The 26,752-nt window shown below is 43.8% G+C and overlaps 1 protein-coding gene across 9 annotated transcripts in view; it reads right to left on the minus strand.

Annotated features, from left to right (window-relative positions):
* The window catches only part of LOC145530151 (phospholipid-transporting ATPase IB), a 452,251-nt gene that overhangs the window by 92,633 nt on the left and 332,866 nt on the right, over positions 1 to 26,752 (minus strand). The gene's annotated exons all lie outside the window — the stretch shown is intronic.

Here is a 26,752-nt window from a genome sequence, read left to right on the forward strand (position 1 = left end):
TTTTTTTAATTTTATTTTTTAATTGAAGTACAGTTGATTTACAATATTGTGTTAGCTTCAGGTGTACAGTAAAGTGATTCGTGTGTGTGTGTGTGTGTGTGTGTGTGAGTATGTGTAAGTTCTCTCTCAGATTCTTTTCCCTTATAGGTTATTATAAAATATAGATCTCTGTGCTATTTAGTAGGTCCTTGTTGGTTATCCGTCTTATATATAGTAGTACTTATATACTGAGCCTAGACTCCTAATTTATCCCTCCTACACTGTTGGTGGGAATACATACTGATGCAGCCATTATAGAGAACAGTATGTAAGTTCCTTAAAAACCTAAAAATAGAGTTACCATACGACCTAGCAATCCCACTCCTGGGCATACATATGGAGAAAATTATAATTTGAAAAGATATGTGCACGCCAATGTTCACTGAAGCACTATTTATAATAGCCAAGACATGGAAGCAACCTAAATGTCCATCAACAGATGAATGGATAAAGGAGATGTGTTGCATATATGGGTTTCCCAGGTGGCGCTTATGGTAAAGAACCTGCCTGTCAATGCAGGAGACACAAGAGATGTGGGTTTGATCCCTGTGTTGGGAAGATCCCCTGGAGGAGGAAATGGCAACCCACTCCAGTGGCTACAGAATCCCACGGATTGAGGACCCTGTTGGGCTACAGTCCATGGGGTTGCAAAGAGTCAGGCAAGACTGAAGCAACTTAGCATGGCTGTGTGTATATGATAGAATATTACTCAGCCATAAAAAAGAATGAAATAATACCATTTGCAGCAACATGGATAGATCTTGAGATTGTCATACTAAGTGAAGTAAGCCAGATAAAGACAGATATCATAAGACTTCACTTATACGTGGCAGCTAAAAAAAAAATGACAAAATGAACTTACATACAAAGTGTAAATAGACCCACAGACATAGAAAACAAACTTGTACCAAAGGAGAAAGAGAAGGGACAGAAGATTTAAACAGACATTTCTCCAAAGAAGACATACAGATACCAAAAGGCACATGAAAAGATGCTCAACTAGCCATTGCATTTTTATAAAAAGACTGAATTATTCAACCCATCTTTCTTTTTTTTTGTTTGTTTGATTTTTTTTTTTATAAATTTATTTATTTTAGTTGGGGGCTAATTACTTTACAATATTGTAATAGTTTTTGCCATACATTGACATGAATCAGCCATGGGTTTACATGTGTTCCCCTTCCTGGACCCCCCACCCACCTCCCTCCCCATCCCATCCCTCTGGGTCATCCCATTGCCCCGGCCCTGAGCCCTTGTCTCATGCATCGAACATGGAATGGTGTTCTGTTTCACATATGATAATATACATGTTTCAATGCTATTCTCCCAGAACGTCCCACCCTCACCTTCTCCCTCAGAGTCCATAAAATTGTTCTATGCATCTGTGTCTCTTATTCTGTCTCGCATATAGGGTTATCGACCCATCTTTCTATTAATAGAGCCCTCCCAGTACTGCCTAGGGGCTGCCCTGGTGGCTCATATGGTAAAGAATCTGCCTGTAATGCAAGAGACCCGTGTTTGATCACTGTGTTGCTAAGATCCCCTGGAGAAGGGCATGGCAACCCACTCCAGTATTCTTGCCTGGAGAATCCCATAGACAGAGAAGCCTGGAGGGCTATAGTCCATGTACTGCCTATTATCCTGTGCTATCTTTGGTGGGCAGAAGGCTGTTACCCACCCCACCGTGTAAATGCTGAGTTCCCTGGGGCTGTTCCTTTCCTGTCTCCCTGCCCACTCATCAAGGGCCGTGCTGCCCCTCCCGTGATCATCACCCACATGGTGCTAATTTCCAAGTCAGCCTATTGAAAGAGATATTGAAGATTATTCACTGCAGAAGCAGCAACAGAAGCTTTTATTCAAAAGCATTCTACTGAGGTTAAAAAACATATTGATATGCTTATTATTAAAAAAAAAACCCAAGCCAAAAAACCAACCTGGGACCCTCAATAAATCCAAAGCTTCACAGGGAGGGTCATCAGATAATACACAGCTGATGGGGTCCCCACCTCCAGTGCTGCAGGAAACACCCACTTCGATCTGCAGCCTCCTCTCTCCTCTCATCTGCAATTATTACTAATGAGAGGTGAATTGATGGCTCAGCGGGTAAAGAATCCACCTGCAATGCAGGAGACACAGGAGACGTGGGTGCAGGTTCAATCCCTGGGATGGGAAAATCCCTGGAGGAGGAAATGGCAACCCACTCCAGTATTCTTGCCTGGGAAATTCCATGGACAGAGAAGCCTGGTGGGCTACATTCCCTGGGGTCGCAAAGAGTCGGACACAACTGAGCGACTAAGCACGACAGATTGAGGAAAGAGCATTATCCTTATGCTCTTATGTCATACTTATAAATGTAAAGTTTTGATCAAAATAAAACATGTACATGACAGAGTGCACAGACAATATGTGTACATCGCAAACAGGCTTTCATTTTTGCAAAACGAATACCGTGAACACAGCACTCTGATGGAAGACCCCAGAAACTCAGCAGACAACTCTTCAGGCCTCTCCCATTTCTCACTCCTCCTCCACCCAAGCGTAACCCCTGCCCTGACCTCTAACACCATAAATTAGTTTGGCACGTTTTTGAACTTTCTACGAATGTAATCACAGAGCATGGATGTCTGGCAAGACCACTTGGATGTTACAGAGAGTCAACCAGTCCATGGGAAAATGTTCTGTCTGCCTCTTGACTGGGTGTTGTCAATAGCCGAAGTGGATGCCCTTTGCTTTGCAAACTGGGTTCTATAATATAATAAACAACCTGTGATGTCGCATCTGTAAAGCCTACAGAACACAAAGGACCTGGCAAATGGAAGCCTCCTTATGTTTTTCTCATAATTTTCCACTTTCATGGCAGTAAATCTCTGACGGTCCCACTGGAGGAGGCCCTGAGTCTCAGAACATTTTTCCTACATGCCGCTCAACAGCTACCAGATGTGACAAATATGCCCTGGGCTGCTGCTTGGCACAGATCCCCTGAGTGGCTGGGGAGGCGCCCTGCCCATGAGGTCAAACCCAGAGGGACCACCCCTCTCCTACAGTCAGCACCCAGCACATGTGGAATGTGTGGGGCCATCATGGCAGCAGCTGGATGTAACATCCTAGTCTGGATTTAGGGACCTGTTGTAAAAGGCAGGCTATGCTTGCAGATGTGACCAAAAATAGAGAGACCAGAGTGGGGGACAACGTCCAACAGGCATTGCGTGTAAAGCAAGGGCACGAATGCCTCCTGCTATAAACACACACAAAGCATATGCAGTCAGAGCCTAAAGCCACCAAGTCCACTGTGAGAATCTTCCAGAATGAGAGCGGATTGAGATTTATGACCTAATTTCCCCAGCATCACTTTAATTCACCATCATCTCCCATGATCCAATGTCTTTGGAGAGGGGTGGGACAGGGTTTGTATTAGGTAAGGTGGAAAATGTGGCATTGCTGATTAATACAGGTACATAAACACATAACCTCATCTAAGAGAAGATGTACCACTACTTGCCAGTTTCAGAACTAGCTACTATCCTTAGATAATAATATCCTTAGAGATAAAACTCCCTTCAGATCAAATGCAACTTGAAAACAAAGGTATATGCTAGAGAGGCATTAATGTGCTGCTCTGGGAGGTCGCTCTCTTTTTTCAAAAGTTTAATTAAAAAAATTTTATTTTAATTAATTTATTATTTTTATTAATTTAAAAAATTTTTTATAATGCTGTGTTACATTGCAGATGGCTCTCTTAACTTAGACATTTCCACACCCTCTTTGGTAGGGTTTTAATTCAGTTTCTCTTTGGAATTTTGAATCTTCAGTTCTCTTTGCTTTTCCTGAACAAACCCCTTCCTTCAGTAGAAATCCTGGTTACTACAAGTTACTATTAGATTACTCAGGGAGAGAGAGGTTGTGGGAGTCTAGGTAAATAAACACGCCATCAGGGAGCGAAGCATGGAAACAATGCCCGTGGCTGCATCAGAAGCCAATTTTCAGAGAGGGAAAAACACCTCAACTCCACAAACACCCTGACTGAAGCTCCCTCCACTCAGGTTTGACTTCTAGGGAACAAGACTATAGAATCAACAGGAAGAAAGTAGATAGTCAGAAACAGTGGGCACTGAGACTTCTCTGGGTTCAGTTCAGTTCAGTTCAGTTGCTCAGTCTTGTCCGACTCTTTGTGGCCCCATGAACCGCAGCACGCCAGGCCTCCCTGTCCATCACCAACTCCCTGAGTCCACCCAAACCCATGTCCATCGAGTTGGTGATGCCATCTAACCATCTCATCCTCTGTCGTCCCCTTCTCCTCCTGCCCTCAATCTTTCCCAGCAACAGAGTCTTTTCAAATGAGTTAGCTCTTCGCGTCAGGTGGCCAAAGTATTGGAGTTTCAGCTTCAACATCAATCCTTCCAATGAACACCCAGGACTGATCTCCTTTAGGATGGACTGGTTGGATCTCCTTGCAATCCAAGGGACTCTCACGAGTCTTCTCCAACACCACAGTTCAAAAGCATCATTTTTTTGGCACTCAGCTTTCTTTATTGTCCAGCTCTCACATCCATACATGACCACTGGAAAACCCATAGCCTTGACTAGATGGACTTTTGTTGGCAAAGTGATGTCTCTGCTTTTTAATATGCTGTCTAGGTTGGTCATAACTTTCCTTCCAAGGAGTAAGCATCTTTTAATTTCATGGCTGCAATCACCAACTGCAGTGATTTTGGAGCCCCCTCAAAATAAAGTCAGCCACTATTTCCCCATCTGTTTGCCATGAAGTGATGGGACCGGATGCCCCATGATCTTAGTTTTCTGAATGTTGAGCTTTAAGCCAACTTTTTCACTCTCCTCTTTCACTTTCATCAAGAGGCTCTTCAGTTCTTCTTCATTTTCTGCCATAAGGGTGGTGTCATCTGCATATCTGAGGTTATTGAGATTTCTCCTGGCAATCTTGATTCCAGCTTGCGCTTCCTCCAGCCCAACGTTTCTCATGATGTCCTCTGCATAGAAGTTAAATAAGCAGGGTGACAATATACAGCCTTGACGTACCCCTTTTCCTATTTGGAACCAGTCTGTTGTTCCATGTCCAGTTCTAACTGTTGCTTCCTGACCTGCATACAGGTTTCTCAAGAGGCAGGTCAGGTGCTCTGGTATGCCCATCTCTTTCAGAATTTTCTACAGTTTATTGTGATCCACACAGTCAAAGGCTTTGGCATAGTCAATAAAGCAGAAATCGATGTTTTTCTGGAACTCTCTTGCTTTTTCGATGATCCAGCGGATATTGGCAATTTGATCTCTGGTTCCTCTGCCTTTTCTAAAACCAGCTTGAACATGTGGAACTTCATGGTTCACGTATTGCTCTGGATTAGGGCTGGACTATTTAGGGGCTGCTGCTGTTTTCTCCAGTTTACCTAGAGTGGCTGACAGGGCAGGGGGCTCTCTAGCTTTTCAAAGCAGCTGCGAGAGAGCCCTTGGCAACCCACTCCAGTATTCTTGCCTGGAGAAAGCCCATGGACAGAGAGGCCTGGTGGGCTGCAGTCCACGGGGTCACAAAGAGTCCGGTATGACTGAAGCAACTAAACACACAGGGGACAAAGCCCAGGGAAAAGGGCTCTCCTCGCCCCTCCAGAATCACTCACAGGTCAAGTTCCATCACCCAGCCCCTGCTTCACCCCACCCCCCCAGGACAGGGCACGACACAAGGATGGAGACTTGGGGCTGGGGGCATTCAGGAGGAGCCACCTCTGAGCACTGCCAGCCCGTTCTAAGCCAGGCCCTCTCCGAAGATCCCTACCAGTCCAGTGAGTGAGGGACGTGCACACACATTTGTCTGTAATAATAAAGATAATCTTTTTTCATAACTAAATGACACAGAGGACTCTGAGAGCACAGAGAAGGCAGGAAGCCCTCTGGGACGCAGTGGCAGGGAGGTTAAGAGGCTAAGGGTGGCTGTGTTTGGGAGAGTGACCAGGGCTGTTAGGGGCCCTCAAGGCAGACCAAGGTCAAATCCTGCCTCCCTCCCCGACTTAGCAATCGTGGCAGTTCCTCTGCTTCACCAGAACTTGGTTTCCTGCCTAGCAAATGGAAACTGTAGTGAGGATTAAACAGTTGAAGCATTCAATAAAGTGCCCAGCACTGGGTGAGCCCTCTGATCAGCAAGGGCACCGAAGGCTTAAGAAAACATTTGCAGATAAAATGAGTGAAGAATCTGCCTCTTTGGACAGCCACTCCTTGCTGAGTGGGGACAAGGAGTCACCGGTCACTACTAGCTGGGAAACAGATGTCTCTTTGGAACACACGGCAGTCAACAAGCTCCTGCAAAGGACAGCATGAGAACCACCTGGCAATACGTAAGCGAGCACCTTGCCCAGCACGGCCTGCAGAGTTTAATAAACACAATCTGGGGAGGATGGCTCCATCCCCCAAAACCATTCATGAACATCAAATGCCAAGAACCAGTCCTGTCAACGTTTACAGGTTTATGGTACCAAGGATGCTCTGTTCTAAAACTCATTCTTCCCCTCCCTGCTTCTTAGGGACTCAGATTTGTAAGGGAAGAGGAGATGTGAACAGGTCATTTATCTGCCAGCAGGCTGTGTGGGACTGGCCGCTGTCCCGCTCATCTGAATCCCTGGAAATCTGATCTGCATTGATTTAAAGGAAGAGGAGGGGGCCGTCCAGTGTGTTTCATCTTTTCAAATAACCGAGACTTGATTTCGGCTGGCACAGCTTTCTCCAGTTCCACTTTGTTTGGCACTTAATGCTGCCCTGAAAACCTCCCTTGCAGGGCAAGACTGTCTCTTCTAAGTGTTATCTCGTGGTCAAGGGGCTGCTGCACTGGTCTGCTGTCGGGTTTCTGCGGCGCTGGTCCCTGCATTCCAGCCTGAGCCCGGCAGGAAACGGAGCCTCTGCAGCTGCCAGCGTTTATTTACACACATTCCTGCCCCAATTGAATTAATGAGCATAATTTAACTCAGCCGAAGTCCTCCCAGCCCTCCTTCCTCTCTGCCCCACACACTCTCGGGTGGGTGATCTTACTGGGATGGGACCCTGGTCAGTTCAGTTCAGTCGCTCAGTTGTGTCCGACTCTCTGCGACCCCACGAATTGCAGCACGCCAGGCCTCTCTGTCCATCACCAACTCCCGGAGTCTACCCAAACCCGTGTTCATCGAGTTGGTGATGCCATCCAACCATCTCATCCTCTGTCATCCCCTTCTCCTCCCGCCCCCAATCCTACCCAGCATTAGGGTCTTTTCCAGTGAGTCAACCCTTTGCATGAGGTGGCCAAAGTATTGGAGTTTCAGCTTCAACATCAGACCTTCCAATGAACACCCAGGATTGATCTCTTTTAGGATGGATTGATTGGATCTCCTTGCAGTCCAAGGGACTCTCAAAAGTCTTCTCCAACACCACAGTTCAAAAGCATCAATTCTGCGGCGCTCAGCTTTCTTCACCGTCCAACTCTCACATCCATACATGACCACTGGAAAAACCATAGCCTTGACTAGACGGACGTTTGTTGGCAAAGTAATGTCTCTGCTTTTAAATATGCTATCTAGGTTGGCCATAACCTTCCTTCCAAGGAGTAAGCGTCTTTTAATTTCATGGCTGCAATCACCATCAGCAGTGATTCTGGAGCCCAAAAAAACAAAATCTGGTAGCCGGGACCTAATTCAGGCTTCTTCCCCTTTAACGTCCTACGAACCCCCTGTGACTCTGGTTACAAATGCAGACTCTAGTCCAGTAGTTCGAGAGTAGGGCCTGAGATTCAGCATTTCTAACAAGCCCTCTCTTCAGTGACACTGGGGCTGCCGGCTGGGAGCTGCACAAATTACCCCAAAACTCACCTGTATTCCATATAATGAGCCCTGTCCTCAGTGAGTCACCCGAAGGCAAATGTGACCCTGTGACCCTTCTGACAAACCTGACGTAATGTAAGGTTTCTCAGAAGCGTGTCCACAGGGAATCCGTTTCCTGCGTCTACCTTCTCTGTGTGTGCATAAATAACACAGAATAAGTCCTATTAAACCCCAAAGTCTATTAACCCCTAAAGACAGCCATACGCCAATTCCAAAGCGTAGGGGTTAAAGGAGTTGGAATAGGAATGCTGGGACCCTTAACTTTTACACAAAGAGCAAAAGGAACCCCACATAAGAAACTTTGGTGTGGATGTGGTTAGATGCAGGAGGTCTGTTTATTGCATCGGGCAGACCCTGGAGGAATTTCCTGCATGCCAAGCCAGAGTCAGAGTGCATGGAACTTTCTCTGAAGTCTGCAATGAAACCAGCAGCTCTCCTGTGTATTCACACACTGTCTGCCTTTGCTCGTTACTCCTGGCAAAAATCCTTCTGAATTCTACCAAGTGTGGAAAAGGATTAAAAGTGGGAGCGGGGAGAGAAACATTCCCCCAAGACAAGAGAAGGCAAATTAATACATTTCAAAACCACTGTCAATGTGTTGGATTTTGCTCTTCCTGGATACGAATACACATAATGCCTCTAGCAATAAATATCCTTAACCTTGGACCCAGCACTGTTTGCCCAGGTCCACACACACTCAGCATTTGGCTGCTTCAAGAGAGAAAACCCCACATGTCGAAATTTGTGCAGAAAAGATTTGGGGAACTTCTTTTTAGAGGAAAGATTGAATTTATCATGGAACATATTTCTTTGAGAAACTGGTAAAATGAACCACCTTTCTACCCAAACCACAAAGACTGCAAATTCCTTTGCTGGAAAAGTTGGCTGCTCTGTTGAAAAGATTAACTTATTCTGAGTAGCTTTGGGCGTGCGGGGGGGGGGGGGGCATGCAGGAGTAGATGGGATTGCATTTTTCATTTAGAGACACAGAACTTGTAAAGACACTTAGTAACTCTTGGGAGAGGAAAAATGGTATCTTATTGTAAACATTCTTCTGGAAATTTTACATGAATTGATCTAAAGGTATTCTAGAAAGATCCTCACAATGCCTAAATTCTGCTGCAAAGCTAGAAGTTATCTCAAACCTTTCATTCCCACTTAAGGTGTCACTGTAAAGACTAACAATAGGGGAGCAACATCCCCTGGTTTTAGTGACTGATCCGCTCAAGCTGAAACTACCACTGTGTTTTAATTAATATGATGAAATAATGCTAATCGTATGTTTTCTCTTCTCTTTTTTTGGTTGCTCCTGATTTGACAGAATCCTGAAAAAACAGAGAAATTACACTTTTTAACCTGGTAGAATGTTTAACTACTTCATGTGTGTGTGCTTAGTCACGTCCGACTCTGTGACCCCAAGGACTGTAGCCCACCAGGCTCCTCTGTCCATAGGGATTCTCCAAGCAAGAATACTGCAGTTGGTTGCCATGCCCTCCTCCAGGGGATCTTCCCAACCCAGGGATCGAACCCAGGTCTCTCACATTGCGGGTGGATTCTTTACCGCCTGAGCCACCAGGGAAGCCCTACTTCAGGCAGAGCAATTTGCCAAGAGACAACCCTCTATGGATGAGCTGCTGGCTTCCCTTGAAGCAGAAGGAAAAGGAAATTCGTTCTTTGAGTTACTATGGGCCCTGACAAGCTCTAGGTAATTATATGTCCATATGTGGTTTACTTCTTACTCTAGGATTATGTCCTTCTTGAGTTCTTAATGAGCACAGCCACTTCCTAAGCTACGTCTGAGGGGGCTGAGGGTCTTACAGAATGGCGTCAGAATTCACGGTGACAGATTTTGGTAGAAGACACCTGGGCAAAACTATGATCTATAAATTAATTTAATCTGAAGCCACCACAGCAGCATCGAAAGTTTAGAAAGGCGCTTGCTCTAAGAGACATGAGAGGAGACACACCACGGTAGCAACCATTGACCGAGACCCAGAGTCAAATGGAAGAGCAGGGGGCGCCCATAACAGGACATCAAAGGGAAAACCAAGAACTAGCCTGAGAGAAGGCAAGGGGTAAATAAAACTACCAAATGCAAACAACTCTCTGTGAAACAAAGCAAAGCGACACAGAGAATCCACACACAGTACAGCTTCAAACACATCACTTTATCAGTCAGATGTTCGTTGTTCAGAGTTTTGAGTTTTGGAAGCGCATTTAACCCTATCAGAAGTTTAGGGGATAAAGAGGGGTGGGGCTCTGTGGACCACCTGGCCCCAAAATGCAACTTTCTAAAATGACAAACTCCATTTTAAAGAACTAACCTATGGTCACCAGGGGGGATGATAGGGGGAAGAGGTAGTTAGGGAGTTTGGGATGGACATGTACACACAACTACACTTCAAATGGATTACCAACAAGGACCTGCTGTAGAGCACAGGGAACTCTGCTCAGTGCTATGTGGCAGCCTGGATGGGAGGGGGGCTTTAGGGAGAATGGATACACGGATATGGATGGCTAACTTGCTTTGCTGCCCACCTGAAACTATCACAACATTGTTAATTGGCTATATTCCAACATAAAATAAACAGTGAAATAAAATGACAACCCTAATCTTAGTAGTTACATAAATATATATAGAAGAATAAAGGCAAATTGCTTTTCTTTAAAAAAAAGTTTTTGGGGAGCAAATGGCCTGAAACAGCCTCTAGAAGATGGCAACCCATCACTAAGACTTATGCCAGAAGAAGGTCTTAAACGGTTTGAACAGAATTCACATTTGTGCCTTGTATGAGAATACTGCTTTTGTTCAATTATTCCACTAAATCTGAGCCATTGAAAACACTGAAAATCTAAAGGACCAATTTTTCTTTTAACAAAATGAGCAAATCCGCAAGTAGGCAACTTTGTTAACTATCTAAAGTTGTTCCTTGATTTTACATTTCCATTCTGGCATAATAAGCTATTTTCTAAGACTGCGATCATCTCAGATTTTTTTAACTCTCTTCTAGAATCAATAAGTTTATATAACAGAAAACTACTGTAATGTTCTAATACAATATTTAATTATTTTTGAATGGTAGATTGAAGACTTTTTAACAGCCTAGACAAGGGCTACAATTTTATTCATTTAAAATGATTCAGTCGTCAGAAAGTCAACAAAAAATGAAACTCCTAGGCCCTCTATTTCCTTTCGTTTCTAAGAATTAATTTTCCCACATTGATCATAAGAAGGTAAAACCCAGACTCATTATGTTACAGGACCTTTATTTACGGTCACCCTCATTCTTTCTTGATGCCATGTCTTGGAAAATTTCTCAACAACCCTGTAATTTCCTTTGGTGAAACTTTAAAGCCCTCTCCTCCCAGTTTCATCGCCCCACCTGGCCTTCTCCATCACACTAAGACTTCTCACGTCCTTCCCGAATCAATCACTCTCGCCTCCATCCGTCTCTGTTTCCCACCGCTGCTTCTTCTGGTTTCACTGGACACAGAATCACCGTACCTACCGCTTTTCTTTCTTTTAATGAAGAGGCTGTATTGGGTACAAATCAAACTTTTTCCTTTCTTGTAATATCACTTTACGTGACACTGAAATTCTACGTCCCAAAGTGGCTCTTGGTGTCAGATCCACTCCAGCTTTAAGCCACAAGCCTGGAATGCTTCCCCTTTTGACTAAAGGCACAAACCCCCCACAGAAGGTCTGTTTCTTCCATGAAATCATCTCAGATTTATCACAGGCCAGCTGCTAATGAAACTCTACCTATGACATTTTCTTGACCAAAACCTCCTCTCCAACTATGTGCTTGCATTTATTACTCTAAAAATAACCAATCCCTTCAACAGAATAATGAAAATGCTGTCTGATAATGCTTTTGTTTAGAGAACTTACATTTCTGCTAAAACTATCTGTGACCCACTAACTTCATCAGTTTTATCTCCAGTAATAAAACTGTTGGAAAATGATTACCTTAGTACTTCCTTGAACTAGGTACTCATCTATATTCTACATTTGCCTTTCCTTTAATATTTGCTCCAAAACAGCCATTTCCATTAAGTAATTAAACCTTAATATTAACCCTACACAAATACCAACATCAACAACAAACATTTACCACAGATAACACCCATGTAGCTAAAAATTATTCAACTACAATTTTAACTGGAAGTGTTTCAAAATTTTTTAAATCTAGAAATCATTCTTTAGGTGGGAAAAATGTATGGTTCATGCACTGGTTTTTTGAGCACACTTCAGAAAATGGTAAATTAACTAATCAATCACTTCTTTCATGTACAACCTGTGCCAGGCTATTTCCAAATGTTTGATTATTTGGCATCGGCTTTTGTTATCAATTCACCAAACAGATATTAAGCGCCTATTACACAAAGTCAAATCCATTCTCCATTTCTGCAGGAGAAGTGTTTAATTCTGCTTTATTAATCCATTCATTCAAATACTTACTGAATGCCACGAAAAAGCAAAGGTAGGTACCAAGGATATAGTGAAGAGCACTCAATTTCCTCATAAACTTACAATTTAGAGGAAGAAATTGATAAGAATCTTGAGATTAGATAAACATAAATAGAGGAAGAAATTAATATGAATTATGAGACCACATAAATATAAATTTTTGAAAATTGTGATAAAAATAACATAAAATTTACCATTGTAAGCATTTTAAGTTCATCAGTGTAAACTATCCTTACATTGTCTTGCAACAGGTCTCTACAATGTTTTCATCTTACAAACCTGAGACCCTCTATCCATTGAACACAGCACGCCATTTCCCCTCCCGAGCATCCCCTTCTATTTTCTGTCTCTATGACTTTGACTACTCCAGGTTCCTCATACAGTGGAACCACAAGGCCACAAGGTGTCTGTCTGCTTGTGACTGGCTTATTTCACGCAGCCTACTGTTCTCAGGATTCATCCATACTATGTAGAGGCTGTATAGTATTCCATGGCATGTACAGATTGCATTTGTGTAACTGATTACATGTCAACAGGCATTTTGTTGCTCTTTCCTCTTGGCTATTATGAATCCTACTGCTTTGAACAAGGGTGTACAAATACCTCAAGATACCTCAAGATTCTGCTTTCAGTTCTTTCGGGAATAAGAAGTGAAATTATGGGATCATGTGGTAATTCTTTAACTTTTTGAGGACACTCCATACTGTTTTTTTTGCAGTGTCCAGGTTTTATAAAAGGCAGAAGAACCAGAAATCAAATTGCCAACATTCACTGGATCATTGAAAAAGCAAGAGAGTTCCAGAAAAACATCTATTTCTGCTTTATTGACTACGCCAAAGCCTTTGACTGTGTAGATCATAACGAACTGTGGAAAATTCTTCAAGAGATGGGAATACCAGACCACCTGACTTGCTTCCTGAGAAATCTCTATGCAGGTCAAGAAGCAACAGTGAGAACTGGACATGGAACAACAGACTGGTTCCAAATAGGAAAAGGAGTACATGAAGGCTGTATATTGTCATCCTGCTTATTTAACTTATATGCAGAGTACATCACAAGAAACGCTGGGCTGGAAGAAGCACAAGCTGGAATCAAGATTGCCAGGAGAAATATCAATAACCTCAGATATGCAGATGACACCACCCTTATGGCAGAAAGTGAAGAAGAATTAAAGGGCCTCTTGATGAAAGTGAAAGAGGAGAGTGAAAAAGTTGGCTTAAAGCTCAACATTCAGAAAACTAAGATCATGGCATCCAGTCCCATCACTTCATGGCAAATAGACGGGGAAACAGTGGAAATAGTGGCTGACTTTATTTTGGGGGGCTCCAAAATCACTGCAGATGGTGATTGCAGCCATGAAATTAAAAGATGCTTACTCCTTGGAAGGAAAGTTATGACCAACCTAGACAGCATATTAAAAAGCAGAGACATTACATTGTCAACAATGGTCTGTCTAGTCAAGGCTATGGTTTTTCCAGTGGTCATGTATGGATGTGAGAGTTGGACTATAAAGAGGGCTGAACGCAGAAGAATTGATGCTTTTGAACTGTGGTGTTGGAGAAGACTCTTGGGAGTCCCTTGGACTGCAAGGAGATCCAACCAGTCCATCCTAAGGGAAATCAGTCCTGGGCGTTCATGGAAGGACTGATGTTAAAGCTGAAACCCCAGTATTTTGGCCACCTGATGCAAAGAACTGACTCATTTGAAAAGACCCTGATGTTGGGAAAGATTGAAGGCAGGAGGAGAAGGGGACGACAGAGGATGAGATGGTTAGATGGCATCACCGACTCAATGGACATGAGTTTGGGTAAACTCTGGGAGTTGGTGATGGACAGGGAGGCCTGGCGTGCTGTGGTTAATGGGGTCGCAAAGAGTCGGACATGACTGAGCAACTGAACTGAATTGAACACCATCTTTAATGCCCACCAACTGTGCTCAAGGATTCCATTTTTCCACATTTTGCCAGCATTTGCTGTTCTTTGAGTCTTTTTAAATAGTGGCTAACCTAATGTGTATAAAGTATTATCTCACACACAAAGGTAGATTTTTAATTGTGGTAAGTTCAGGGGAGAGAGCTAAGTTGTGTTAAGAGAACACACACCTCGGAGGGTTCCACCTTGTCAAGGCCACAAGAAAAAGTACCTGCAGGAAGAAACAACTCATCTGAGGTCTGAACACCACGCGAGCCCTAGCTTCGTACAAGGTAGAGACCAGGACATTTAGGAAGGGGGGCAGGAGAAAATACACTGTGGGAGCTTAAACAGGGCCCACTCGGGAGTGAAGGAAGGCCAGTGTGGGTGGGGCAGGAGTGGGCACTGGACAAACAGGCCTGGCAAACAGCCTGTAGTTTTACCCTGAGCACACTGGGAGGCCAGGGGGACAACTCCATCAGCTTTCTGTTTTGAAAGCCACTTTGGCTGCAAAGGGCTTCCCTGGTGGCTCAGATGGTAAAGATTCTGCCTGCAGTGCAGGAGATCCAGGTTTGATCCCTGGGTGGGGAAGATCCCCTGGAGGAGGGAATGGCTACTCACTCCAGTATTCTTGCCTGGAGAATTCCACGGACAGAGGAGCCTAGCAGACCACAGTCCATGGGGTCACAAAGAGTTGGACATGACTGAGCGACTAACATTGTCACTTGGCTGTCACTTGGCTGCACAGAACAACGGGTCTAGACAGATTGTGAGAAACCAGTCACGAGGCTACTCTACTGCAATGGTCCAGGCATGAAATTCTGTAGCACTAACTAACTGGGTGGGAGCAGAACTGGATGGAAGGGGACAAGGTAAGAGATATTTAGGAGGTAGAAACAGTAGGGCTTGTATCCAACACGATGATGTTAGAATGATGGCCTGAAACTCTAGAAGGAAAAAAAAGAATGGAGGTTCACACAATCTTAGGAATTAAGAATCCTACTTGAAATTGCCACTTGCTGAACAAATTAATCCCCTGTTCAGAACAGATTTAGCTTATTTTTGGTGGCACTGGTTACTGTGACTCCAGTGACTCCTTAGTTGGTTGCATCTGTGTGTACTCAGTTGTGTCCAACTCTTTGTGACCCCGTGGACTGAAGCCTACCAGACTCCTCTGTCCATGGGATTCTCCAGGCAAGAATACTGGAGTGGGTTGCCATTTCCTCCTCCAGGGGATCTTCCCTACCCAGGGACTGAATCCATGTCTCCTGCAATGGCAGGTGGATTCTTTACCACTGAGCCACCAGGGAAGTCCCTTCAGCTGGCTGCCGCATCATAGAAAAGTGACCAAAGGCCTCCATCCTGACCTTTTCCATCCCACGTCCAGGAGGATGTGGTCGAGGAATTAGCCAGCACTTTGGGAAAACCACCTGAAATCAGATCCATGCTTCCTAAGTCTTGGTTTATACACTTTGCTTAAAGCAATTAATGATCAGGGGTGAACAGCAGCTCAGGGGTCCCCAGACTTTCTTCTTTAGGGAAGCCTCCTGTAAGAGCCAAGACCCTTTTCACTGAAGGTGACAGAGATCAAAGTCAGGCACCCACACCATGCTGCAGAGGAATGTCCTGGAGGCCAGGCTTCTCCCAGGCCCCAGTCTTATCTGAGCCTGGGTTTCCCACCTCTCAATCTTGCCTGCACTAAATTTAGTTCTGGAGAGTGAAACTGCTGTTTAAGAGCTGGACTGTCCAATACATTAGTCACTGTCCAGATGTGCCTACTGGGCACTTGCCATTGAGTCAGCCTGCCTTGGCATGCCCTCCAAGTCCAATATATACACTGGCTTGCAAAGATTTAGTGCAGCAATGCAAATTACCTCTTTAATAATTTCTTTTAATGTTGACTACATGTTTAAGTGATACTACTTTGGAAATGGTGGGCTAACTATATTAATAAAGCTAACTTAATCTGTTCCATTTTCCTTTTTTTTGATGGGGCTGCTAGAAAATTCAAGGTTATAATGTGTCTCCCATTATATTAATATTTCTATAGGACAGCATTGCTCAGGACACGTAACTCTGAACCACGTTGAATTGTTGGCTGTAGAGAGAAAGAGGCCCATCTTAGAAAAACTTCTATTTCCTTCCATCTCTTTTTTGAACAATCACTTCAAGTCTTCTTTTTTGCCAGGAGCCAGCCCACGAGATCCCACCCATGACAGAGTCATGGGAAAGAGGAATGATCGAGCACGGCTTCTCAGGCCTCAGGGATTCTCGGAAGGCTGCCTCAGCGCTCACCTTGAAGATATCTGTCTTTCTGATGTTTACTATAAAAAACCTCTTCTTATTTTCTATGACTTAAGCAAAAGGCCTTTCTTGATTTCCTTCTAAAATAGATCATTCTGAAACCTCAAATCAACAAGGCCCCTGAACGGTAGCACCCTAAATAAAATTATCTGGGTAGAATATGCTGATCTAAATTCCTTTTGCTAACATATTGGTTTGTTTAATAAGTGTACCTGTGCCTTTGGAGCCAATGTGCATAACTGTTCCTTAATAATAAAATAACATTGAGAGCCTCCACACAGAAAGCCCTTATGGGCACAAAACCCTTCACAGGAAAAAAGGCTTGTTAGGAAATATAAGAAATATTGCTTTATGAAACTGTTACTTAGTCTATATTTACTCACTATGTTTTTACTCTTAACGTATTTAGCCTATATAACGAAAGCATAATAGTTAAAAATTTATAGAAATAAAAGTTTAGCTTTAATACAAATAATAAGACAATTGTAGATTTAACTGATGATTCTTACTTAGAGCTGACCTTCAGCTTGCTCTTCTATGACTTTATGGGACCACATTCTTTTCTGTTAAGTTCAAGGCGTAGAGTAAATTACCGAAAACAGGTTTTACCTTGAAACTTTCTATTGACGAATTCTTTCCTGCTGTGCCTGATACAAAAGTGTTCTAACTGATCAACCCTTATCAATAGGAGAGTCACAAGATGTTAGCAGGCCCCCAGGCCAGAAGATGATGTAAACAAAATGAACTAAGATATGCAAACGATGTCGGTAAAGGTCAACACTGTTGACCCATTAAGCTGATTTGATATGACTCTATACATTTGTTTCTATGTACCACTAAAAATATAAAAGCTGTCTTAAAAAACAATAAAGGCGGGAGACACTTGGAAACACCGAGACTCGCTGTGTCTTCTCATTCACATCGCCGATGCCGTCCATCCTGAGGGAACCCCTGGACCAGCTGGAGCAGGACTCTGGCACTTTTTCTTGGGGGGTGGGGCGTGGCAGGAGAAGGGCATAGGAAAGCCACAAAAGTAGGCAAATTTCCTTGGTACCCTGACTCTCCGACCTCTGATACAAGATGCACAGTAGGGAGATTCACCAGCTGCTTTTCTACACCATAAACAGTTTCCCAGAAGGGACGAGTTCTCATTACCTTAGCTTGACCCAGCTGATTTTATCTTTTGTTATCTGTAACGTAGTAATATTTTCGTTAATTAGAACCCCTTTCAGAAGTAACAGAAAGCCAACTTGAATTGTTTTCTTCTGCAAAAATGGGAACATATTGATTTAGTGTATCTGGAAGTTCACAGATCATTCCAACTTCAGGTAGAGCATGATCCAGGTGCACACTCAATGCCATCATCTCTCAGGTTGGCTTTCCTCTGTGCTCAATTCACCCCCAGTCACACCCTCTCTTGGTGGTGGCCTGTGGCATCTCAAGACTGATGACATCCCTAATATATAACAAAACCAGCAGCAAGAGAGCTCCTCCCTTCTCTCTTAGTTTCTATAAATAATCCCTGAATTTTCTCTAAGTGGTCTTGGTGGGACACCATGCTGTTCCTGAATCAATCCCATGGTCCATGAGATGAAGATCCTGCTTGACTAGTCCTGGGTGGCGGGTCCAGACCTAGAGGCAGAACAGCAGTAGAACCAGCACTGAGTGCATGTTCTGAAAGAGGGGATGGGACTGGGGGGCTGGGACCAGAGGAGGGGAAAAGGGATGTAGGGCAGGCAACAGGTGAGGAGATGCTGCCACTGGGTGGAGAGGGGGAAGATGCCTCCATTTCTCTTTTCGTGTCTTTTGCCAAAGGAATGCCAAACACAACAACTGGTTAATCCGACTCAAAAAGCATACTATTTTGATGAACATTTGATAGTTTGTAGCACCTTGAGAAGGACCAGCACATCCACATGTGCCCTTTGTTCTGTTTCTATCCTTTATCAAGACCAAGGATCCCTTACACACTGTTGGTGGGAATGTAAACTGGTGCAGTTGCTAGGGAGACCAGTGTGGTGGTTCCTTAAAAAACGAAAACTAGAACTACCATATGATCCAGCAGTCCCATTCCCGGGCATATATCCAGAGAAAAACACGATCTGAAAAGATACCTGAACCCCAAAGTTCACAGCAGCACTATTCACAATAGCCAAGACATAGAAATGACCTAAATATCCATCAACAGATGAATGAAGGAGATGTGGTACATATATACAATGGAATATTACTCAGCAATAAAAAAGAACTAAAGAATGCCATCTGTAGCAACATGGCGGACCTAGAGATTATGATACTAACTGAAGTAAGTAAAAGACAAATACCATATACTATCACTTATATGTAGAATATAAAAGGGAAACAAATGAACTATTTACAAAATAGAATCATAGACACAGAGAACAAATTTATGATTACTTAAAGGGAAAGGTGGCAGGGTGGGATAAATTGGGGAAAATAAATACAAAAATATTTAATAGATATATTTTTAAAAAAAACAAAGTTGTAGACAAAGGACAACAGGGTGCTGGATTAGGATGGACCCACAGTACTATCAAGTAAGACTTTGAAATCAATGGCCATTTCCTTATAAGAGATGCCTTGTCCCACGCTAACAACATGTGTTTACATTATGGTATGTCTAAAAATTTCCATAATAAAAAATCTTAAAAATTAAGAAAAAACACACTGCAGTAATTTTACTTAAAAAAATATGTGGATGAAAGTGCACTACAGACATGGACATAGATAACCTAGACTTCTCCTTTCCTGCCTTTTGCGAAAGCTATGCAAAAAAACAACAGCTGGTTAATCCAACTCAAAAAGCATATGATTTCAATGAACATCTGATAGTTCGTAGCACCTATGGCAACAACAGTTAAAGCTCTCATCTGCTTTAAGTCCTTCCACTATTTGGTGCTCTGGGATGCTGTCAATAAGAGCTTTGCATCCTCATTCGCACAAAACAGGGAAACTTTGTACATGCATAATAGTGTGCTGAGATTCTGTTTTCTCTCTTCTTAGCCTCACCCAACCTATCTTCTCCTGCATGAATCCTTTATCTGCTGGTCTTTCTCAGGCACCTCTCTATCTCTTAAACAGAATAAACCTAAAGAACCCAGATGTCAGTGGGTGGCGAGGAGAACTATAGCTCTGGTCCCCAGACAGGCATCTCCCTTCACAGATGTTTGAGAAGAAGTCAATCCCTGCAGAGAACTTCAACCCCAGGGCTCCCCATGCACATTTCCACATGTTTGGAGAAAGGAAAAGTTCAAAACCACATCAAACATCCTCTGTGACCGTGGAGGATAAATATTCCAAACAAACAAAATCAGCATGTAATGTGTACTTCAATTTGCTGACAGATATTTTAAAAATTAACATCAGAATGAATGGCAAACGCCAACACCACCACAAGACCTTTAACCCCAGAGAAAAAGAACTCGCAATCAAAGCCGTCCGGTCTTGAATTAGCACACAGCATCCTTGAAACGAGAGGCCAAAATAAAACAAACTGCCACAATGGAGAGAATGGTGCAGGGGGAAGGGCTAAGAAAATTTCGGCTTTCTGTAGTGTGCTTAGAAAAAGGCCATTGTTTGAAACTGGCTTGACTAGGGTTCATAGGCAGTTGTTGCTCAGTTGCTCAGTCGTGTCCAACTCTTTGCGGCCCCATGAAATGCAGCATGTCAGGCTTCCCTGTCCTTCACTATCTCCTGGAGTTTGTTCAGACTCATGTCCATTGAGTCAGTGATGCCATCCAACCATCTCATCTTCTGTCACCCCCTTCTCCTCAATTGCTGCTTAAATACCAAGTATGTGTAGAAATTTTACATTTACATTTGAAAAATTCTCTGAAACTGCAGGGCAAGTCACTTCAGATACAATCTAATAAAACCAAAATTTTTAGAAGTTTTTAAGAAGTGACTGCATTTATTTGATCCCTGGTTTGCACCAAGCACTGCCCTAGGGGCTCACCGTAGTGGCAGGGTGTGGGAGTTCGTGCCCTGAGATCCAGGGGACTCAGGAAGCCCCAGCTGCCTTCTGCAGCCTGACCAAGGCGCTGGTTTCTTTCTTTCTAAGCCCCTATCTGCTCATATGGTTGTAGAGTGAATTATCAGATGAACTAATGTTAACTTATTATATATGTAATTTCACAGGAAGAGCACATTTATTTGAATGTATATTTTGTCTGGGACATAGTACTTTCTCAATAGACATCACTTGTTGTTACTCACTGGAAAAGATCCTGATGTTGGGAAAGATTGAGGGCAAGAGGAAAGGGGTCAACAGAGGATGAGATGGTTGGATGGCATCACCGACTCAATTGACATGAGTTTGAGTAAGCTCCAGGAGATGGTGAAGGACAGGGAAGCCTGGTGTGCTGCAGTCCATGGGGTCGCAGAGTCGGACGTGACTTAACTGAACAACCACCTTATTTTCTTTCATGTCTTTATTAACTCCAAAGATAGATATTACTTTTTAAAAAAGATTTTTTGATGTGGACCATTTTTAAAGTCTTTGTTGAATTTGCTACAGTATTGTTACTGTTTTATATTTTGGTTTCTTGGCCCCAAGGCATCTGGGATCTTAGCTCCCTGACCAGGGATCGAACCCACACCCCACCTGCACTGGGAGGCGAAGTCTTTACCACTGAGCTACTACGGAAGTCCCATATTATCTGCTTCTCATACCTGACAAAACTAAGGCTCAGAAATAACACAATTATGGCTATTATGGAAAACTGACTTAACTTGATTGATTTCTTAAGCACGAGGTTAATTTATTCACATCCCACTTTCACTGTTAGGATTTGCAGTGAATAGGAAAGAAGTCAGATTCGGGTCACATTAACCTAGACCTCAGCTGATCCTGCAGACCCTGTAGGAAGCAGCCAGGATCCAGTGGGTGCTGGTCCCGTTCCTTCAGGAGGAATCTGGAATTACTTTGAGGGGCAAATGGATTTTATAAAGCACACTTTCTTCCTTGTTTCATAATCAGGAAAAGAAAAACAGAAACAATTTGGCGTGACATGTAATGACTTTGAAAGCCAATTTCTGATAGAACTCTTGTCCAATGCCTGAATTTTCTGATTTTTAGAGCCCAGATATTTATAGGCCTATATTTATAGTGAGAACTCAACTAGATAGCCCTGGTCAAGTGACTGTTTTTGATTTCCCTTTTATTAGTGAAGAACTTTTTGTCATAGTTTTATTTATTTATTTATTTTTCAGTTCTAGTGACTAACTCAGATAGGGATTCGTGTAGGGAGACTTCAAGAGGCAAATGTATATGAATGCAGGAACCCTGGAGGCCAGACACTAAAAACCAGAAAGTCCCTAACCTCTTAATTTTATTCCTATTGCTATTTTTTCAGATCATGTCATCTAGAAACAGCAAGGTCCTCCTTTGACATCAGTCTTATTATTACACAAAATGCACAAATTGAAAAATGTAAACCGGACTTCAACAGATAATTTGGCCAAGTTCAATACAGAAGAACACTGTACAAAGAAGGTACCAGAAAGTTATTTCAAACCAAGAGGCAAGTTTCTACTGATGGGACTTCCTGCCTTACTGGGATGACCATGTCTCATCCTAGCCAGGCCACAGGCTCCTGAAATATGTTATTTAAGAAAAATAGGACCAACTCTATCCAATATTGCTGCATTAAAAGATTAATTCCAATGAATTTATGATATTCACATTAGGTGTTTCTGGGATATTATCATCTAAAACACTCATAATTGTAACACTCAAGTAACTGTTTACAAAATTTTTAAACAAATCTATAAATACCTAAGTTTGAGTAAAATAGAACATGGGCTATTAAAGCCTTATGACTGCTTTTTTAAAAATCACCTGTTTCCTTTGTTGCCCTTATACTTGCAAACATAAGAGAAAGCTCCATCCACAGGCGGCTGACAGCTGCTTCTCACCGAGGCTAGGCATCCCAGGAGGATGCTCCTGGGAGGGCCTGTACTGGGGGTGGCCTTCGAGGCTGCCGCACCTGCTGTCTGGACAATCGCGTAACACACATTTGCTGGTTTCGGTCTTTCTATTCCTTCTCTCACAGCAGCAGCTTGATTCTGGAGCTGGCATCTCTCCCAGTGGTGAACGAGTCCAGGCAACCTTACCCACTGTGCGTAAGAGCAGACCAAGTCTCTGATGGGCTTCTTTCAGGTGCAGACATGTGACTTTTCCAGGAACCCCCAGCGAATGTTTCCTTGCATCCCCCTTCAGGGTTCTGAACCACTCATGACAGCATGGGGTTGGGGACAAGCCCCCTGCTGGACTGGGGGGTGGAAAGGCTCCCTAAAGGGCTGGGCTCTTCCAAGAGGGCCAGAATGGGATATGAACTGGGCCCCTCAGCAAAGGCGGGAGGAAAGGTGGGTGCTGGGGACAAACGGTGGTGTCCCAAGCCACGACAGTTAACCTAAGGACAAGGGTTCTCCTGGCCCTGAGGCCAGCGTTGGCCTGCCACAGACATTCTGGAATGTTCTGAGCAGAGATGGCCCTTACCCCGGCTTCTCGGCATACCTCTTAAAGCACCTGGAAACAAAAACCTTTTTTTTATATTTATATGGAAAATGCCTGTGCCTGGGATCTTGCTCAGCTGCAAAGTCCAGAGAAAGCCAGTGAGTAGGGAAGATGAGGAATTAATCGCTTTGATTCAAGGACGGCACTGAGGCAGCCAGACCCACCCCCCTACTTCCCGTTCACTCTTAGTCCACTGGGATCTGCATTGTGTATACAAAGTGTGTATATAAAACTCAAAAGTAAACCCGTTCTTGGGTTTGGATAAAAAAAAAGGGCTGTCCTCTGCCAGCAGCTGGCTGGAGCCTGGCACTGCAGACGGAGTTAGTGGTTTGTTGGCTTTGAAGTGGGGGTTTCTTCCCCTCTTTACTAGCCATGGAAAGGACTTTAAAGGAAAAGCAAGGAGCAGTCGGCAGGGAGTACTTTTCTGTGGCGGACGAGGTAATGTCTCCGGGTATAATCTGCTGCTTAGAGTGCGGGCCTGAGAGCAGATGCCACACCACCCGCCGGCGCTCACGAGCTCACCGCTCAGAGACGCAGGGCCGGTGCGGACACTCAGACACCGTCTTCTCTGGGAACCCCCAGGGCCGGCTTGAATGTCAGGGGTCACATTTTAGGTGTGGTGAGCAGGGGTGCTCCAGCTTTACAGAGAAGAATAGCCTGGAGATTTATCAAAATTCACAGGCTGGGGCTCCATGCTCAGGGATTCTGATTCTGTGTGTGTGTGGCAAGTACATATTTTTTTTTGGTGGAGAAAGAGGTTGTCATTTTAACAAGCAGCCCAGATGGTTCAGATGTAGGTGGTCAGTGGACCCTACTGAGAAATTTCACCTCAACAACCTATAGAATGTTGAAAATAAAACAAAGTAAAAAAGAACCCATAAAATGTTAAAACTCTTTAGCCAAAAGAAATGGGAATTTAAGTCACAATATTCCAATTTATAAAGGCTTGAGGAAATAACTCATCAGTGAAAGATGAAGAAGAGGAGGCATGTCTCTCAGGTAATTCTATTTTGACTCCTGGTAAGAAATGCCATTTTCCTTCAGAGACTAGTTTAATTTTATGACTCAAAAGAACCACGTTCCATTGCCAAAACCTGACTGCCCATGACCTACAAAAAAGAGTTTATAAAAATCACTAGAAACAATCTTATAATAATATAACAACGATAATTTTAAAAATGGAGTCTTTTTTCCAGAATACCATCACCCCAAAGCCTTCGCCAACCATCTCATTCAGCTTGAGCTGCTGTAACAAAATACCCCAAAGTGGGTGTCTTCTCAACAGCAAGAATGTATTTCTCCCTATTCTGGAGGTTGGGTATCTGAGACCAGGGTGCCAGCCTGGCTAGGCTCTGGTGAGGGCCCTCTTCTGGGTGGGAGACATCTAACTTCTTGCATCTATTTTTTTCTCTCTTGCTGTATCTGTCAGGCATTTTTAAAAATTGAAGTATGGATGACTTACAATATTGTGTTAGTTTCAGGTGTATAGCAAAGTGACTCAGATATATATTTTTTTCAGATCCTTGAGTCTTCACACAGTGGAGAATGAGCAAGCTGTCTCTCAGGCCTCCGCTCATCTGATCTCTAGTCCCTCCCCAAGGCCCCACCTCCATGTTGGAGGTGGGATCAGGGCTTCAACACAAATTTGAGGGGGGGCCCAAACATTCAATCCACAGGACCAGCATAGCACCAAAGGGATGGATATGACTTGGCCATACTTTCAATTTCAAGACCAGAGATAAGAAATAGTCCTTTCAACACAGACTGTGGTTTATCCACCCAGCAGCCCCTGGACATGAAAACTACAGAAATATTGCCTTCCGTGTCTAATGAAAACCTCAGTCTCAGCCAGTGATGGGCGATTTCAGAACAACATCTTTTGCCTCATGGAAACAGACCAACCAACCGAAAAGCTGAATTGATGTGGTTTATGTTAAAAAAAAGCTTTTATACCAAAGTGAAACGTGATTTAATATTACAAATTCCTTGCTCTTGGATGGTAGGAATAGCTCACTCGCTTTTTTCAGAAAGTCCCCAACTATGGAAATTTCATCATTACATTGAGTCTTTGAACCACACAAAAGAACATGCAACTTGGACTACACAGCAAATGGTCCCTCCACACATCAAAGGTCAACCTCCTGATGAACTAGCGACCAGCCTAACTCATGCACATCTGAATTGGGGTTGCTGGAGCCAGTGAACACAGAGGGGTCACTGGAACATCTCTCTGGGGAGGGGTTTTCAAAGGAGGGGGCTTTGTCAACCAGTCACCCGTCAGCTGATTCTACCCTTCCACTGTCATTCTCCTCTAATTTAGAAGACTCTCCTCTGCCCCAAATCCCCCAAATGAAATGTTTATTGAGCCACACTCACCCTTAACCACAAGGAAAGAACATGAAGCAGATACTTTAGGCACCAAGCCTTACCCAGTGATCATCATTATGGATAGTTTTCTTGCTTAATTAACGCACGCATATGGAATCTAAAAAGATGGTACTGATGAACCTATTTGCAGGGCAGCAATGGAGATGCAGACGTAGACAACAGACTTGTGGACACAGTTGAGGAAGGAGGGGGTGGGCCAAATAGAGAGGGTAACATGGAAACACATACACTACCATATGTAAAATAGACAGCCAGTGGGAATTTGCTATATGATGCAGGGAGCTCAACCCAGTACTCTGTGACAACCTAGAGGGGTGAGATGGGGTGTGTGTGTGGGGGAGGTGAGGGGGTGGGTTTCAAGAGGGAGGGAGCATGTGTATACTTATGGCTGATTCATGTAGATGTGTGGCAGAGGCCAGTACAATATTGTAAAGCAATTATCCGCCAATAAAAAAAAAAAATTCAGGAACAGAAAGAACTGATTGAAGTGTACAAAGCATCTTTGCTGGGAAATACTTGTTTTGCTACACAACGATCTTCTTGATTCATTCACTACTCTGTAACTTCCTCTACAGCTTGGATTTGGGAAGGACCTGAAAAGTGTGTTACGTGTTTGTCCTGGTGCCTTACAGGAGGCAAAGCTGTGTTCAGGGACACACAAGTCGCCCCTCTAGGACACGTCCATCCTGCTCAGCACCTCAAAGGGGGTCCCAGGCCCCTGAGGGTACATCAATGGATTCACCAAGTAAAAATGGCAAGCAGCCCACCCCGATGACCTCACAGTAAACAGTTGCCGGGCATGTATCTAGACCTGGGAGACCCGAGTTCTGGCTCATTCGTGCAGAGTAAGGGAGGTAAAGATAGCAGCCCGATGTGCCATGCATAGGCCTGCCCCTATAATACGTCAATGTGGGGCAGGAGCCAGACGAAGCCCACAACCCACAGCCCTCTCTTCCCATGCTTGGTTCTGAATGGAGACACCAGCACCCTCATGCAAATCTGGGGGGATGACCCAGAGCAAACCTCAGCAGACCCAGCGCAAGCCCCCTGCAAACAGCCGCCCAGGCCCTGCGGTGTGCTCCGGGGCTGGAAGTGGGGACAAAACAAGGCAGACCTGGCGGGTAGAGTTGGGGAGCAGACAAAGCTGGGGTGCTGCTCCGGCACGAGGACTGCTGACCTGGACAAGCCCAACCAGGGACGGTCAGCAAGGAGACCTCCAAAGGGGTCAGAATGCAAAGAGAACAGGGAATGCAACGTC

The sequence above is a fragment of the Giraffa tippelskirchi genome, chromosome 12 (assembly GCF_054371585.1).
Source record: "Giraffa tippelskirchi isolate mGirTip1 chromosome 12, T2T-mGirTip1v1.2.pri, whole genome shotgun sequence".
In the NCBI taxonomy this organism is placed as follows: Eukaryota; Metazoa; Chordata; class Mammalia; order Artiodactyla; family Giraffidae; genus Giraffa; species Giraffa tippelskirchi.